General features: G+C 38.8%; 1 protein-coding gene across 1 annotated transcript in view; it reads left to right on the top strand.

Moving 5' to 3' along the window:
- Nkain2 (sodium/potassium transporting ATPase interacting 2) overlaps nt 1-16,066 on the top strand; it is a 562,138-nt gene that overhangs the window by 491,674 nt on the left and 54,398 nt on the right. The gene's annotated exons all lie outside the window — the stretch shown is intronic.

Below are 16,066 nucleotides of genomic sequence, written 5' to 3'. Positions count from 1 at the left end.
CTCTATTCCTATTATTCATAGATTTGGTATGTTCACAGTGTTTCGGATTTCTTGGTTGTTTTGTGCCTGGATCTTTCTTTCTTTCCTTCTTTATTTTAGATTTAGCCTTTTCTTTTCCTGCAGTAAAGAAGTTTGTTACTCACTGAGAGTGAGAATAGAGACACCATAACAAAGGACAGGAAGGACAGTGTGATTTTCCTGCCTGAGTCTTTGCCAGGTGTGGCTACTGGGGATCCTGAGTAGAAAGTGTTTCCAGACACAAAAGGATGGGAGAAGGGAGGAAAACCATGTCCCCTGCAAGGTTTAGTGTAGTTTCCCTACGAATGTAGGGAGGTGGGGGAAGCCCATGCAAGCTGTCTGCTTGCTGAGTTGGGAAGGAAATTGGAGACATCAAAGTGATAGACATGAAGGAGACTGGAAATCACCTAGCTGAGGCCAGGTATGGCCACTGGCAATTCCAGGAAGAAAGTCTTTTCATTGTATTTTTATTGTTACCTGTGGCACCAGCTTGACACAAGAACCAGCTGCTAACTCCAGCTCTAGTCACTTGTTTAAAGTGCCTCATAGAACTGGTTGGGAATGATGAGATGAGTTTTACACTTGACTCCAGATAAGAGGAGAGGAACTTAGGTGTGACCCTAAGAAGATGTGGTGGGGGTAGGTACAAGGCCATTCTGACAGACCATCCTCTACTAGAATGAATCTGTCTGCCACTTGTGTGTTCCATGCCTCCTCTCCAAGACCCACTAGCAATGCCATTGCAGTGTTGTCAGAGAGCCTGAATTATCGCCTTCTGCTTCTGCAGAGACCATCTTTCTAATCCTCAGAGTGCTAATTCTCCTTTTTTGAAAGAGGCTTCACAATTAAAAATCAGGTTGCCTATTATAATTGTGACAATCAAAACTGTCTGTCAATGTTGACAAATGTTCCCTTGGAGGCAACATACCCCACCCACAGTGAGAATTACTGCATGATATTATTTAGATCCTTAGTTCATTTGGAGAGAAATGATGTCATCATGTCATATGCCTTTAATTTTGCACAAATTTCTGATGGCTTATACTATCTTTTCATTCTTTTCAGAAGCCTTCCTGAGCTATTACACATGTCCTTTCTTCATTCTGTTAAGGAGTGGACCTTCCACAGGATAAGTCATTTTGCACATAGCATTTTGCAATACTAATTGATATTACTGAGTCAGGAAAATAGCTGACTAACCAGAAAGGAAGTGTAAACTCTCCTGCTTTGAAACTGTCTCTTTTCCCTCCAAGGATTGTTTTTTAGAAGGATGGTGTGGTGGCCATGCCTATACTCCCAGCTCCCATCACAGTGAGGAAGGAGCGTTGCAATTTGGAGGCCAGCCTGAGGTGCCTTACAAAACCCTATCAAAAGCAGGAGCATGGGAGGATTTATATATTTCTTTAAAATCTGATCTCTGGGTTGTTCTTGTTGTTGTTATTGTTTTACATTCATTTATTTTGTAAGTGGGGTGGTTCTCCCTGTCCATTATGTGGGTCCTAGGGGTAACAAGTGCCTTTGCCTGCTGAGACATCTTGCTGGCTCTGTTTCCTGTTTTGTTTTTTATTAATGTTTTGTTAGATAGAGTTCACTGTGGCATTGAACTCTGGATCCCACTTCCTCCGCTTTCTAAGTCCTGGGGTTGCGGTTGTGCACCACCATACCTGGCTTAATGTGTTGTTGTTATTACCATGTATATTCATGTGTGCATGTGCAGGACAACTTTCAGGAGTTGATTCTTCCTTCTACCATGGGTTCTGGCATCAAACTTAGCTAATCAGGTTTGAGCAGCAAAAGCTCTTAACACCTAAGCTATTTCAACAGCCCTAATCTTATATTTTGATTGACAGATGCATTTGTATATACTTATTATAGCCATGTTTTTGTTTAAATTCAAGCATATATTGTGCATTGGTCAAATAAATACCATCAGAAAGCCTGTCACCTTAAAAAAAAATCAGGTTGCTCAGGTTGTTGTGACTACAAAAGTGCATGTGGCCTTGAATCAGCCACTGAAAGTTCCTCAGCTTAATGACACGCATTCCAGCAGAATCTTAATATGAGGAAAACAATTGTGGAGGATTTGATTCATGCTTTGAAAATTTGGGATTATTTCCTCCAATAGTCTAACCCCTCCCCTCAAACACTCCCCCCGCCAAAAAAACAAAACCACTCAGCCCTAGGACAGTGCAAAGAGCTCACAAGCTGAGCCCCTTAGCTTGTCAAGCAGAGCTTGAACTCACAGATATCCTTACCAGTATGTCTAATGCTTCTGTTGGCTGCTTTAGACTTCCTCCTGTAGTCTTTTCTCTGGACACTTTGGAACCTCATACACATGTGTACATATCAGGGTCATTCAAGACTCCTGAATTGGGAACAATTTACAAAGAAGTTTTGGTAGCCTCAAGTTTTTTGCCCACTCCCCCACATTCTGCTGGGTCTGAACTCCTCCTTTGATCCCTGAGGCCACTAAGTCTATGAGTTTTTGACTCACAGTTGATCAATAATGGATTTACCTGTTTATTTCTTTTAGCTATTTACTGGATACTTTTTTGCCAACTGGACACAAATATAGACATATATGGGAAGAGTGACCCTCAAATGAGGAATTGCTCCCATCATATTGTCCCGTGGGTATGTCTGTGTGACTTTTCTTGATTAGTGATTGAAATGGGAGGGTACAGTCCACTGTGGGTCAGGCTACCTTTGTGCAGGTAGTCCTGGATTATATAAGAAAATAAACTGAGCAAGCCCTGGTGAGCAGCTTTCATGGTATCTGACTCTGCTTGAGTTCCTGCCCTGACTTCCCTCAGTAATGGACTTGTAAGCCCAATAAACCCTTTCCTCCCCAAGTTGATTTTGGTCAGTGTTGTATCACAGCAGCAGAACATAACTGGGACCAATATTCATTTCTTAGTCACTTGTATTTTGCTTGAGTCTCCCACTAGGTGTAAGTCCTGCAAGAAGGCAGTCTCACTAAGCACCACTGTATTTTAGAATATGAGGTCACATCTAGCATATAATGGTTTCTTAGCAGAAATAATGATGTATTCATACTTTGTGAGTGTAATAGTTGTTTTCATTTACTTAACATTATAATCACTTAAATTCTTGCCCATAAATGAACAATAAAAAACAAATTAAAAGCATATTTATGTTCCCATTCTACAGCTATAATAAAAATCTCAAAAGCATTTAAGATTAAAAAAGTCTATCATTTAGATGAAAGGGGATGTTTAAAGTCTATTATCCTATATAGTCTATGATAATGCATGGAATGTGAGTTCAACAAGCAGAGTGAAATTGACTATTAAGCTTCTAGAATTAATCTCATGGAAAAGGAGAGAATGGATGTAGGAGTTCCACCACCAGCCTGTGAGGATGGAGATATAATGAGGTTTTCTGAGAGTGCCTTTATGGTCTTTCCTCTGCAGCAAGACACAAGAGAAATCTATCTCCTGAGTAGTATTTGCTGCCCATTCTGCAAAACATCTCCCTGCTGCTTGAGAGCCAAGGCTACAGGGTCTCCTTGCTAAGGAAGTAAGAAATTGCACTATCTTGTTCCTACAGTGATTTTTAAGCCAAAACCTGCAATATTATGACCTTCATACAAAATAATTTTATGTAGCTATAAATAGATACCAGAAACCAAATATACTAATCCTTCTCAAATATTTCCTAGATATAATAATGTCTAATTAGTCAGGCTTTAAGCTTTTCCTACCTAGAATTTTTCTGTGTGACCTTCCTTACCTACCAGTAATGTTCTTATTTCATGATAGACTAAATCAGAATTTATGCTTCTGTTACAAGGGTGTGTTTCTTCCAGGGATAGAAATATTGATGCAAATGACATTTTATCGCATTGCATTCACAAAGCTGTTTTAGATACTCACAGACACTGAAATCTTGTCACCCCTCAAAAATATTTCATTCTGGTTATAACATCACATTTTCCCTCTTATTCAAAAGGAACAATCCATAGTCATGGGTTGTCTCTTTCTTTAAGGTATAGTTTCTAGATTGAGTGTCTAGCATTTGTAATCAACTGCTTCATTTAATTCAGGTGGATTGTAAACACTAGTCATTCATTTGGAGGGCTGTGAGCAACATGTGGTTTTGTTAGATCTGCAACATAAAAAAAAACCAAAAACAAAAACAAAAAAACCAGTTTTCATCTCCTGTTCCTATAGTTTCTGGGAAAGGAGGCACACAGTGAGACACAATGACAAGAAAGGCTACAGCTGCCATTGGCGGTCGGGTATCAATCTGGATGAGTAAAACAGGCCTTCAGAAAAGATCTCCCACACTCTCTAAATGTTTTTGTCCTTCCAACTGTCTGATTCCTCCACATAATCCATAGAGGGAAGAGTGATAGTTTTTGATAAATGGCTGTTTGCTGGTTTAAATGCCTATTTATTACCACTCCTGTTCTTTATATCTGGGGCAGAAATACAGACTAGGTTGAAAGATTATGAAAGGGGCTCAGCATTTTTCATCTTTCTGTGATGAAAATTGGCTTCTTGTCGCAAACAATGCACCAAAAGACAGTTCCCATGTTCATCTTACCTGTGGTTCTCATTGAGGCATATTAATCAGTGAAGAAATTGAACTGCATCTGGATCTCTTGCATTTACTAGATTAATTACAATTGATTGGTGGGCCTGCCTGCAAATTTTGAAGCATATTTACCCTCTAATATCAAACCCTTAATCCTAAACTGAATGTAAAGATTCATGGGAGAAGACTGTACACAAGTCCTCCATGCAACATGGTCTCTGGGCATTTTCATGTTAGTTACAAATTGGGGAAAGGTAAGAATGATTTTTATAGTTTTATGCTGGGCATTCTTCTGGCTATTCATGAGTTAATCCTCCTTAATAGCTTCAATTTGGTTGAAGACAGGTAGCAGCCCTCCCTAGAGATAGATTCTGTCAGCTCTTCAGTAGCTCTCTCTCTCCCAAGAGAGCAGTCAGAGCAATGGGGATTAGAATGAAAAAAGTGTACATATTTGCTTCAACAGCCTAATAGGAAAACATGAAGAAGCTAAATATGTTCTTTGACAAACACAAAGGCATCAAATTTTAAAGATAAAAATGACTAATATTGCAATACATACCAGCATTGCTTGTGTATAAATTCAGCTCCAGCCCTTCTGCTGAACTCAGCCTCCATGGTATCAGTCTTTCCCTAGGGAATTTCCTTTCGCTTGTCTTTTTGTTCTTCATTCACAGTCTCAAACTCTTTTTAGTCTTTCAGGAAAGGAGATGGTAAAACTTCACTAATGGCTTAGCAAAACCCTTATCGTGTATCTGTGAATAAAATAGTCAAAATCACTAAATCTCTGTCCCCTTTCACAAGAGTCTGACCTCCTGAAGAAAGATGTTAAGGGGTTTGGCTTACACGTCTCAAGAAGAAAGCATCTTTTATTTTAACTGCCTTTGCATGCCATCCATCAAGATTTCGAGGTATAAATTCCACATTTTAATTTCTTAAAGCTATTTTCCTCTTTTATTGACCAAAGCCAGACTTCCCCTAGTAACTGTTCTCTCCTTCAGTATTTTACTTCTAAATAGGCCTTTTGAAGTCCACATGAGACTCCCAAGGTCTCCAGGGGGCTGATTTGGGCTTTGCTTTAGACCAATGATGCTCACTCACTCTCTGCTTGACCTTTCCATTAGGACTCTCTTCCTCAGCATTCCCTGAGTTACCCCTATGACAAAATAATACTAAATAATACCAGCGGGTCTATAGGTTATCCTTTTGCCACATCTGGAGAAAGGTAAAGAGGAGGAGTGAGTGTTTAGAAAACAACAAAATAAAAATTCTAGGAAAGGCTATCCTCACCACTAGTTCATAGCTGCTGATAGGGTCAAGTATTTGTTTTTAAAACTTCTCAGGCTTTCCTAGACTTTGATTCAGATCCTTACTTCATGAGTAACTTGGAAATTCTTGAAAGAAAAAAAGAAAGAAAGAAAGAAAGAAAGAAAGAAAGAAAGAAAGAAAGGGAAAGAAAGAAAGGTTCTCCTAATTTCCATAAGTCTAAGCATATAGGTGCTTCACGTCAAAAAATACACATTTATTATGGGCATTTTATGTAACCTGTACCTTCAAAGTAGCTTTTAAACGTGTGGTGTATTTTATCTAATTTAGGCTACATTTAAAAGACAATTAGCTGTTATTTACAGAAATTTAAGTTGTGAAATTTATTAAAAGTACTTCCAGTTTAGTGTTTTTAGGAGATTCTGAATGTGCGAATGAGTGGATCTCTGATTCTTATGCCTTCTCTTGGGCTCCTTTCCTTCTGTTGGTTTGTCTTGTCCAACTTTGATTGGTTTTGTTTTATCTTATATTTTATTTTTTATATTTTTTGAAAAGTGAATGAATGAATGAATTAAATCATAGCCACTAGGATAAAGGTTAATAACTGAGCTGTCATTTATACCTGCTGGGAGAGGGAAAATTGGTTTTCTCCAATGGAGTGACATTGGGTATATCAACCACTCCACAGCAGGCTTCATGTTCAGGAGTAGCTGACCAACATATAATGGACTCTACCAGCCTTGGTTGTTCATTTTGGGTTATTTTGTGTCTGTGAGCTTTTATCTGTTTACAATTTGGGGGGAAATTTTGTTATTGTATTGGATTTTTGTTTGTTTTGAGAAAGAACTTAAAGTTGGGTGGGAGAACTTGAAGGAGGGGAATAATATGATTAAAATATATTTAAATTTAAAAATTGCTTTAAATAACAAAAAATATAATAAAAATATTTTAAAAGTATCTCACTGTGAGTAAGCTTTTCTAAATAGATTATCTAATAACTGAATCAATGTTTACTTTCTAGTATGTCTTTAACATATCCTAATATGTTTTAGTAACAACCTCAGTCATTATAAGACTGATTAATACTGTAATCCTGTATCTCCAGATATATACATAGTCACATCACATACATGAAGTTGATATGACATATATGTGTGTGCAGGTATGTGTGTCCATTACAAAAATAATTGAGATTCTCTTTTGTCATTGGAAAAATATTTATGATATTTTGTTATAAAAAATAAATGATTCAAGAAGCATATATAAGATGCATAATATTCAACCAGGCAGTGGTGGCACACACCTTTAATCCCAGCACTCAGGAGGCAGAGGCAGGTGAATCTCTGTGAGTTTGAGACCAGCCTGGTCTACGGAGTGAGTTCCAGGAACGACTCCAAAGCTACACAGAGAGACCCTGCCTTGAAAAATTTTTTAAAAAGATATGTAATATACTACAAAATGGTGTTCTATATGCAGATTTTAACACATTTTATCAGACAGATAATAGTCAGTTAGATACATATATTGGTAGATATATAAATTACAGATGATAGACAAAAAGATGGTAGATGATAGAAAGATAATAAATGATAGATAAAATATCAATGGTTGATAGGTAGATAGACGATAGACTCATAATAGCAGAAGAATATATTGGTAGAGATTTAAGTAGATAGAAGAATTTTGACTGATTTCTATTTCTCTTTCTGCTTTTTTCGACGGTATGCATAGAATAATTTTGAAATACATAAACTTCAAAGAAAGCATTGTCATTTAAGTAAGAATGCCCAGCAAAGACTGGAAAGAATGCTTACAAGAAATGGAAGAGTGCCTTAGGCAAGTGCAGTGGTTTCTTTGTCTGTCAATAGTAGGAGCAGGGGCTTCAGATGTCAGTGGAACTGTTAGAGAGAATGGCCCTTATGAACATCTACAAGTGGTTCTGATGCACTAAAATATACAGAGCCCTGGAAATAAAAGTCGTATGACAGGCAGAAGGCACATTTTAAAATGCCACATATACCAAGTAAAAGGGTTCAAATTTTGGGCTGCAGGAATATTTAGTGCATTTCTAAAAAGAGGACTGTAATGATAGGATTGTGTTTTTGACAAGATCACCCCGGCAACACTGTGGGAAATGAATTGACAGTCTGTTTCAAAACTAACTGCAAGCCATGGTAAGGACTCTACAGTGGTAGCCATGGTGTTGGAGGAGATCTGAGTTTATAGACCCTAAATAGGTAGAAACTGGACTTAGTAGGGTAGAGGTATAGATACAGGCTGCGTCTGTGTCTACAATTCTGGATAAAGCGGCAGAATAGATAATGATGCTATTGTCTGTGACGGGAGCAAGAGAGAAAAGCAGTGTTGAAGGAAGGAGGACTCAGTGCTAAAGAGAACAAACACTAAGTATCCCCAGCTCATCCAAGGGTAGCTTCCCAGTGCAAAGCTGCAACACTAGAGTCTGGAGCATTGCAGGGAGATGTCAGCTGCAGATAGGTATTTGGGGATGTTCTTCCCACTTGAATGGTGGTTCTCTACTTGTTCTTCACATGCTTTCAATTCCACCACTAGGAGCAACTTCTTTTCATCTGTCTCTCCCCATTAACACTCTTCTCACTAAAATGTCTTCAGGACCCTGAGTTTTTAAAGAATGTAAGTTTTAGAATGAATTCACAAATACGTAAAGTAAGAATTGGTATTGTGATTAAATAATCTTAAAATAATTTTAATAATCTTAAAAATAAGAGCCCAAAACATATTGAAATTCCTATCTGGTAAGAGGAGAACAGAACTTTCATTAACTCTAGTTCCTATGAAAATATTCAATGATACTGAATCTTACAGCAAGACAAATACAAAAAAAAAAAATCTGACCATATTCTGTGGATTGAACATCCTGAAATTCATCAGGTGTCACACTAGTCATAGGATATCTGACATAATGTAGAAAAATTGTATAAGACAGTTTCTCGGAGCTGGAGAGATGGCTCAGAAGTTAAGAGCACTGACTGCTCTTCCAGAAGTCCTGAGTTCAATTCCCAGCAACCACATGGTGGCTCACAACCATTCGTTATAAAATCTGGTGCCCTCTTCTGGTGTGCAGATATATATGGAAGCAGAATGTTGCACACATAATAAGTAAATAAAATCTTTTTTAAAAACTTTAAAAAAGACAGTTTCTCAGAATTATGGGATTAAAAAGTATGTGAAGATCACATATATAACAGATCCTTCAAATAGCTTGGCCATTAATGGGAGGTAAGGGTGGGAGAGAAAGGGAGTTTCGAAATGAGGGAGAAACATAAGGGAGAGAGACAAAGTTGAGATTTTCCAGAGAATCATCAGGTAATATTTTGAAAACATAAACTCCACAAAATTTGAAAATTTAAAGGAAAGGGACAATTTTCTGGATAGATATCACTTACCAAAATTAAATCAACTACAGATAAGCAATTTACATAGAACTATAAGCACTAATGAAATAGTAGCAGTCATCAAAATCTCCCTACCAAAAAAAGTCCAGAGCCAGATGGTTTCAGTGCAGAATTCTACCAAAAATTCAAAGAAAAGCTAATACCAATTCTCTCCAAGTGTTCCATAAAATAGAAACAGAAGAGCCATGGCCAAACTCTTTTTATGAGGCTACAATTACCTTGGTACCCAAGCCACACAATGACACAACTAAGAAAGAGAACTACAGACCAATATCCCTCATGAACCTTGATGCAAAAATACTCAATAAAATACTAGCAAATGGAATCTGAAAACACAAGAGAAAAATCATCCACCACAATCAAAAATCTTTCAGTGTAATATACCATATAAACAAACTGAAAAAGAAAAACCACATGATCATCTCAGTAGATGCTGTAAAAGCTTTGGCAAAATCCAACATCCCTTCATGACAAAGGTCTTGGAGAGATCAGGAATAACAAGAACATACCTAAACATAATAAAAGCAATATACCAACAGCAATATACCAACAGCCAACATTAAACTAAATGGAGAGAAACTCAACAAGATTCCTCTAAAATCCGGAACAAGACAAGGCTATCCACTCTCGCCATACCTCTTCAATGTTGTACTTGAAGTTCTACCTAGAGCCATAAGACAACAAAGGAAGATTAATGGGATATAAATTAGAAAAGAAGAAGTCAAACTTCCACTATTTGCAGATGATATGATATTTATATAAGTGACCTGAAGATTCTACCAGGGAACTCCTACAGCTAATAAACACCTTCAGCAAAGTGGCAGCATACAAGATTAACTCAAAAAAATCTGTAGCCCTACCATATACAGATGATCAATAGGCTGAAAAAGAAATCAGAGAAACATCACTCTTTACAATAGCCACAAACAACATAAAATACCCTGGGGTAATGATAACCAAACAAGTGAAAGACCTGTATAGCAAGAACTTTGAGTCACTAAAGTAAGAAATTGTAGGTTTAAAGAGAAATCAGGCACTAAGGACATGTCTGGAGAGCTACAAAGATGATACCAACTAATAATCTAAGCAACAGAGGAGAGGCTACCTTAAATGCCATCTCCTAATAATGAGATTTATAACTAATTCATATGCCATCGTAGCGCCTTCACCCAGCAGCTGGTGGAAGTAGAAGCAGACACCCACAGCTAATCCTTAAACTGAACTGAAATCCAGTTGCAGAGAAGGAGGACTGATGAGCATAGGGGTCCATACCAGGCTGGTGAAACCCACAGCAACAGCTGACCTGAACAAGGCAGAGCTCTTGGTCCCCACACTGATACCTGGGAAACCAGCATGGGACTGATCCAGACTCTCTGAATGTGGGTGTCAGTGAGGTGACCTTGGAAATCTATGGGGCCCCTTTTAGTGGATCAGCATAGGATCCCTAGCATACTTATCCCTAACATAGGAATGGACTTTGGGAGCCCATCCCACATGGAGGGTTACACGCTGAGCCTAGACACAGGGGATTGGCCTAGGCCCTATCCCAACGAATATGACAGACTTTGAAGACCCCCTATGGATGATCTCATCCTCCCTGGGGAGAAGAAAGGGTATGGGATAGGTAGGGTGTTAGTTGGGAGGGGACAGGGAAGGAGGGGAAGGAGAGGGATCAGGGATTGACATGTAAAATAGTCTTCTTTCTAATTAAAATAAAAAATTTTAAAATAGTCTTCTTTCTAATTAAAATAAAAATTTTAAAAAAAGAAATTAAAGAAGATATCAGAAAATGGAAAGATCTCCCATGCTCTTTGATAGGTAGGATCAACATAGTAAAAATGGCAGTCTTGCCAAAAGCAATCAATCTAATGATCCAATGCAATCCCCATCAAAATCCCAACACAATTCTTCACAGACCTTGAAGGAAAAATTCTCAACTTTATATGGAAAAACAAAAGACCTGGGATAGCCAAAACAACCCTATACAATACAAGCACTTCCAGAGGCATCACCATCCCTAACTTCAAGCTCTATTATAGAGCTGTAGTCCTGAAATTGATATTGGCATGAAAATAGACAGGCAGACCAATGGAATTGAATTGAAAACCCTGATATTAACTCATACACATATGAACACCTGATTTTTGACAAAGAAGCTAAAATTATGCAATGGAAAAAAGAAAGCATCATCAACAAATGGTGCTGGCATAACTGGATGCTGGCATGTAGACGACTGCAGATAGTCCATATTTATGGAACTCCGAGATATCATCTTTCATCTGTCAGAATGGCTAAAATTAAAAACACCAATGACAGTCTATGCTGGAGTGGATGTGGAGAAAGGTGAACACTCCTCTGCTGCTGGTAAAAGAACAAACTTGTACAGCCACTTTGGAAATCAGTATGGAGGTTCAGGAAAATCCCCATCCACTCCTTTCAAAGTGAAATAAAGTTTCTTGTCCATGCCACAAGATTAAATTACGATGGACAAAAGTGCATAAGGGGTAGAAGGTCTGCAAATGCCCAACAGAAGTAAGGTTTCAAATGTGATGATCAAGATAAGCCTTCTTCAGAGGGTAACACTTGAAAGAATTTAAATGCAAGCTGTAAAGCTAACGTGGGCCAGTGTGTTCAGGGGACAGTCAAGAAGCCAGTGTTAGAGAAGTGTTAATGAGGGAGACAGTTCAGGATGTGGTCAGAGAGGCTATGGGGGAGGCACTCGTGCTGATACTTTTAGAAACCACTATAATGATGTTGACCTTGGCTCTCACTGGACTAGATGATCACAGATGGTTTCAATAAAAAGAGGGACATTGCCTTCGCTACATTTTCAAATGACCAGGCAGCTACTGTTGGGGATAGACTCGAAGGTTATAGGATTACAGCTCCCAGGGGAGAGAAATGACTGCTTGAGTCTGGGGATCACAACAGGTCAGATTCTAGATGTATTTTGAAAATAAAATCCAGGGCATCCTCCTCATGCACTGGATTCTACAGTGTGAAAAAAAGAAAAGAGCAGAAGAGTAGATGATCCATCCCAGGCTGGGATTTAAAGTGTGGAATGATGTTATTGCCACCCCTTTAAACAGAGCCCTTCGCTACCACAGAGCTAATGCCTGTACAGACAGGTGTTAGAGGGACAGGCCATAATTAGATCTGAAAGCTGTGATGAGGCATCATCTTGTGGGAAGTTGGGCACACACGTATGAAACACCAAGGACACTGTCGATGAATTTGCTAGATTTCTAAAATTAAAGTTTCCAAGTCTGCAGAGGACAAAAGAGAAGCATCTTATGCACTGGCAACCTTGGCCTTTCCAGTTTCTACCCTAGGATGTAACACAAGGATGGGACACAGTCGATGTCAATAGTGGGTGACTGGAATACTTTAAGAACCATTATCTTCCACAAGGAGCCATCCCTCCATCTCTTCTAAATGGAGTTTCTGAATATGGATTCATCAGTGGTTTGTGAAGGGAAATAAAAATAGACATTTGGAGACTTTAAGAAAGGTAGAAATGGCCGGGCATTGGTGGCGCACGCCTTTAATCCCAGCACTCGGGAGGCAGAGGCAGGAGGATCTCTGTGAGTTCGAGGCCAGCCTGGTCTCCAGAGCGAGTGCCAGGATAGGCTCCAAAGCTACACAGAGAAACCCTGTCTCGAAAAACCAAGGAAGGAAGGAAGGAAGGAAGGAAGGAAGGAAGGAAGGAAGGAAGGAAGGAAGGAAGGAAGGAAGGAAGGAAGGAAAAGGAAGAAAGGAAGAAAGGTAAAAATGGAGTCAGAAGTGAATTCTCTGTACCCACCACTTTCCCAAGTGACTGATGTGGTCAAGCCATTCTGAGCCCTCGTGTGAAGTTGTCTTGAGCTGGAAGGCATCTGTGATCTCCTTTGAGGGACTTCAGTTTTCACTCATGGGATTAATAATTTTACCTAAGTATTTAACACAAAACTACTTTTTATATTTATTCAGTGGTGTGTGTGTATGTGTGTGCGTGCGTGCGTGTGTGCGTGTGTGTGTGTGTGTGTGTGTGTGTGTGTGTGTCTACACCTGCATATCATAAATGTGGAGGTCAGAGGAAAACTCTTGGAAATAAGTTCTCTCCTTCTACTCTACTCGAATTGGTGGTTGAATTCAGCTCACTTCAGTGGCCTGGAGTGGGTGTTCTCATACCTCCCAAATGTGATATTTTACTTCTTCTGTACCATTTTATTTCTCTCTATTCTATTGTAATGTAGTCTCACTCTTATTACACCTCTTAATTTTAGCATATTTTTCTATTATACTACATTTCAAAACATAAAACTCTGGTGTCTACTTTTCTATATCTCCAACAGAAGTTAGATATCAAGTCTCAAATTATAAGTCCTTGAGACTGATCTTTATTCGTGGATTTTATGTCACAGAGTTGTGGATTTTTTTCCTCAATTAAATTAGTTCCAATAAACTGTTTCTACTGTCAGGGAATACTATTTTATATAGCATTTATTTCATCTAATCTGTAGATATGAAATTTAGGCTCAAGTCTTAGGTGTTCCATTAAATTGTCAGTAATAAATTTAAACATTTGATGCAAGACTGAAACGTTTACCTGTAGTAAAACATTATCAAATAAATATATCATTATATGGTCAGATTTGTAAGAGAATCTATTCATTCTAATATAAATTTCAATAAATTAAATAAATCTCAGAAGCTATGCTTTGTGTATTTATTCATAACTACTTTCCTAACCAGCTGCATGTCATAGAAGTCAGCCCAGTGGGTGAAGAGCCCCAGACAGTGTCTGCACTCACAGAGCCTTTACATCCTAAACCATTGGCAGGGTGGATAGAGGTCCAGAGCCTAGGCCGTGGAGTGAACCAGACTCAAGCATGAGCTCCAGCTCCACTACTTATTAACAGATGACTGTTGTGAAGCCTTGGAACTTCCATCTGTCCCAGATCTCTCACCTCTACGGAGGACATAATTATACCTATTTCATGAAGTGGTTGTGAGGAATAAAGGGCTATACAGATGAACACTTCCTCTCACACAGAATGGGCACTACAGAAATACGAACAGCTTTTATTCACTAGCACTCTGAGATGGAATGCATTCATCAAAGTGGAAGAGGAAGGTTTATCTGCTTTGGAGGGAGCTGTCAGGTTTGAGTATGGTATAGGCTACCTGATAAAAGGGTTGAGGAGTGTGCACCTGGTCACATGAGTTGGGAGATTTGAGTATAGAACGGGAAGTCTAAAAACGCAGTTCTAATTTTGGAAAATTGATCTACACAAGTAGGCAGGCTAATTTTAGAAGAACTCAGTCATCCCTCAGAAAAGATCATGGAAATCAGCACAACACTGTTTCTCACTCACCATCTCCTGCTTTAATAGAACCCACATTCACACTTGTATACGAAGGTGACATCTAGTAATGAGATTTCAACAGTTTCCAAGTCATTGTGGTAAAGTAAGGAGACAGGATGTCATCAAGCCTCACTCTTCCAGAAGAGCAGTTTGAAATGATGGCATCTATAAAGACAGGATGGGGAGGGCTGCAGACAGCCTTCTCTCCCTAAGAGTGCTGATGCTGTTCCCATACAAAGATTGTTTGTATCATTTTAATGTAGCATAATAATAAATACAATGTAATGTAAAACATACCTTCCTGGAATTGAAAGTGGCATAGCAAGTTGCTGAGCACACTAACCTGGTGGTTTAATAACTAAAATATGATCTTATAGAGTTGTTCTGCAATTTTATAACAATGCTATAAAATAATTCACATATAAGGAGACCATTCTTGGGCACTTCTTTCTGTTGTTTTTCACATCTCTACAAATTATCTTATCCTTCTGTTCTCTCCTTCCCCCCTCTCTCACTCTGTCTGTGCTGTTTCTTTAATGGAATCAAATCAATATTGTACTCCCTTGATACTCTTTGAAAAGTGTATAATGAGAAAACTTCAGGGATCTAGCAATTAAAGGGAGAAAAAATAAGAAGCAATGATCCACATGGAATTTAGTTTGACAAAAATATTAAACTATTAGCGCTCAGAAACACAACAAATACTTATAAAGCAAGAACATGTAAATACCTCTTACCGGACTTAAAATTAGGAGGGAAAGAGAAAGCATTCTAAGCCCTGTACTTAAAACTTGTCCTTTAGACAGTGTTTCCAATAAAGTCCACAGTTCTCAAACTCTGCACATTTAATGGAAAGGGAAGAAAGCCAGAAACAATCTGAGACGATCAATACACACTAGATACAAAAAAGAAATTAAAACCCACCTTCTTCCTTGTGGGGATGGCTGACTCAAGGCTGAATGTGATGGCATCTGGGGTGAGAAGAATGAACACCCCAGTTGTCTCTCCCAGAACTACAGAGTGAATTCATAAAGAAAGTGCATGAGCCATGTGGCTGAGGGAAGAGCACTGTGAGCCCAGGTGAAGGAAGGGAAAAGGCTCTGTAACATTCAGGTACCAGCCGTGTTGGAGATGACAGTGAGGCTGCAGCATAGTGGCTGAGAGGGGAGCAGTAAGAAAGGAAATAGGTAAAAGCCAAAGAACAGTTCCTGAAAGACCCTTCACCCTAACATGTCCCTATAATCGGGAGTCATTATTGGAGGGATGGAGAACAGGGTGGGGAGACTATAATCTGTAATCTGGCTTACCTTTGTGAAATATGGAATGGTGTTGTGAAAATCAGACTGCAAATGATTGGCGGGTATAAATTAAGGTACTAGATGTGCCAGGTAAGAGTGCAGGGTGGATTTAGTAAATGACACTGAGTTCATGAGAGATTGGGGG

This window comes from Cricetulus griseus, chromosome 2 (genome assembly GCF_003668045.3).
Source record: "Cricetulus griseus strain 17A/GY chromosome 2, alternate assembly CriGri-PICRH-1.0, whole genome shotgun sequence".
In the NCBI taxonomy this organism is placed as follows: Eukaryota; Metazoa; Chordata; class Mammalia; order Rodentia; family Cricetidae; genus Cricetulus; species Cricetulus griseus.
This window is presented reverse-complemented; position numbering and strand designations above follow the sequence as displayed.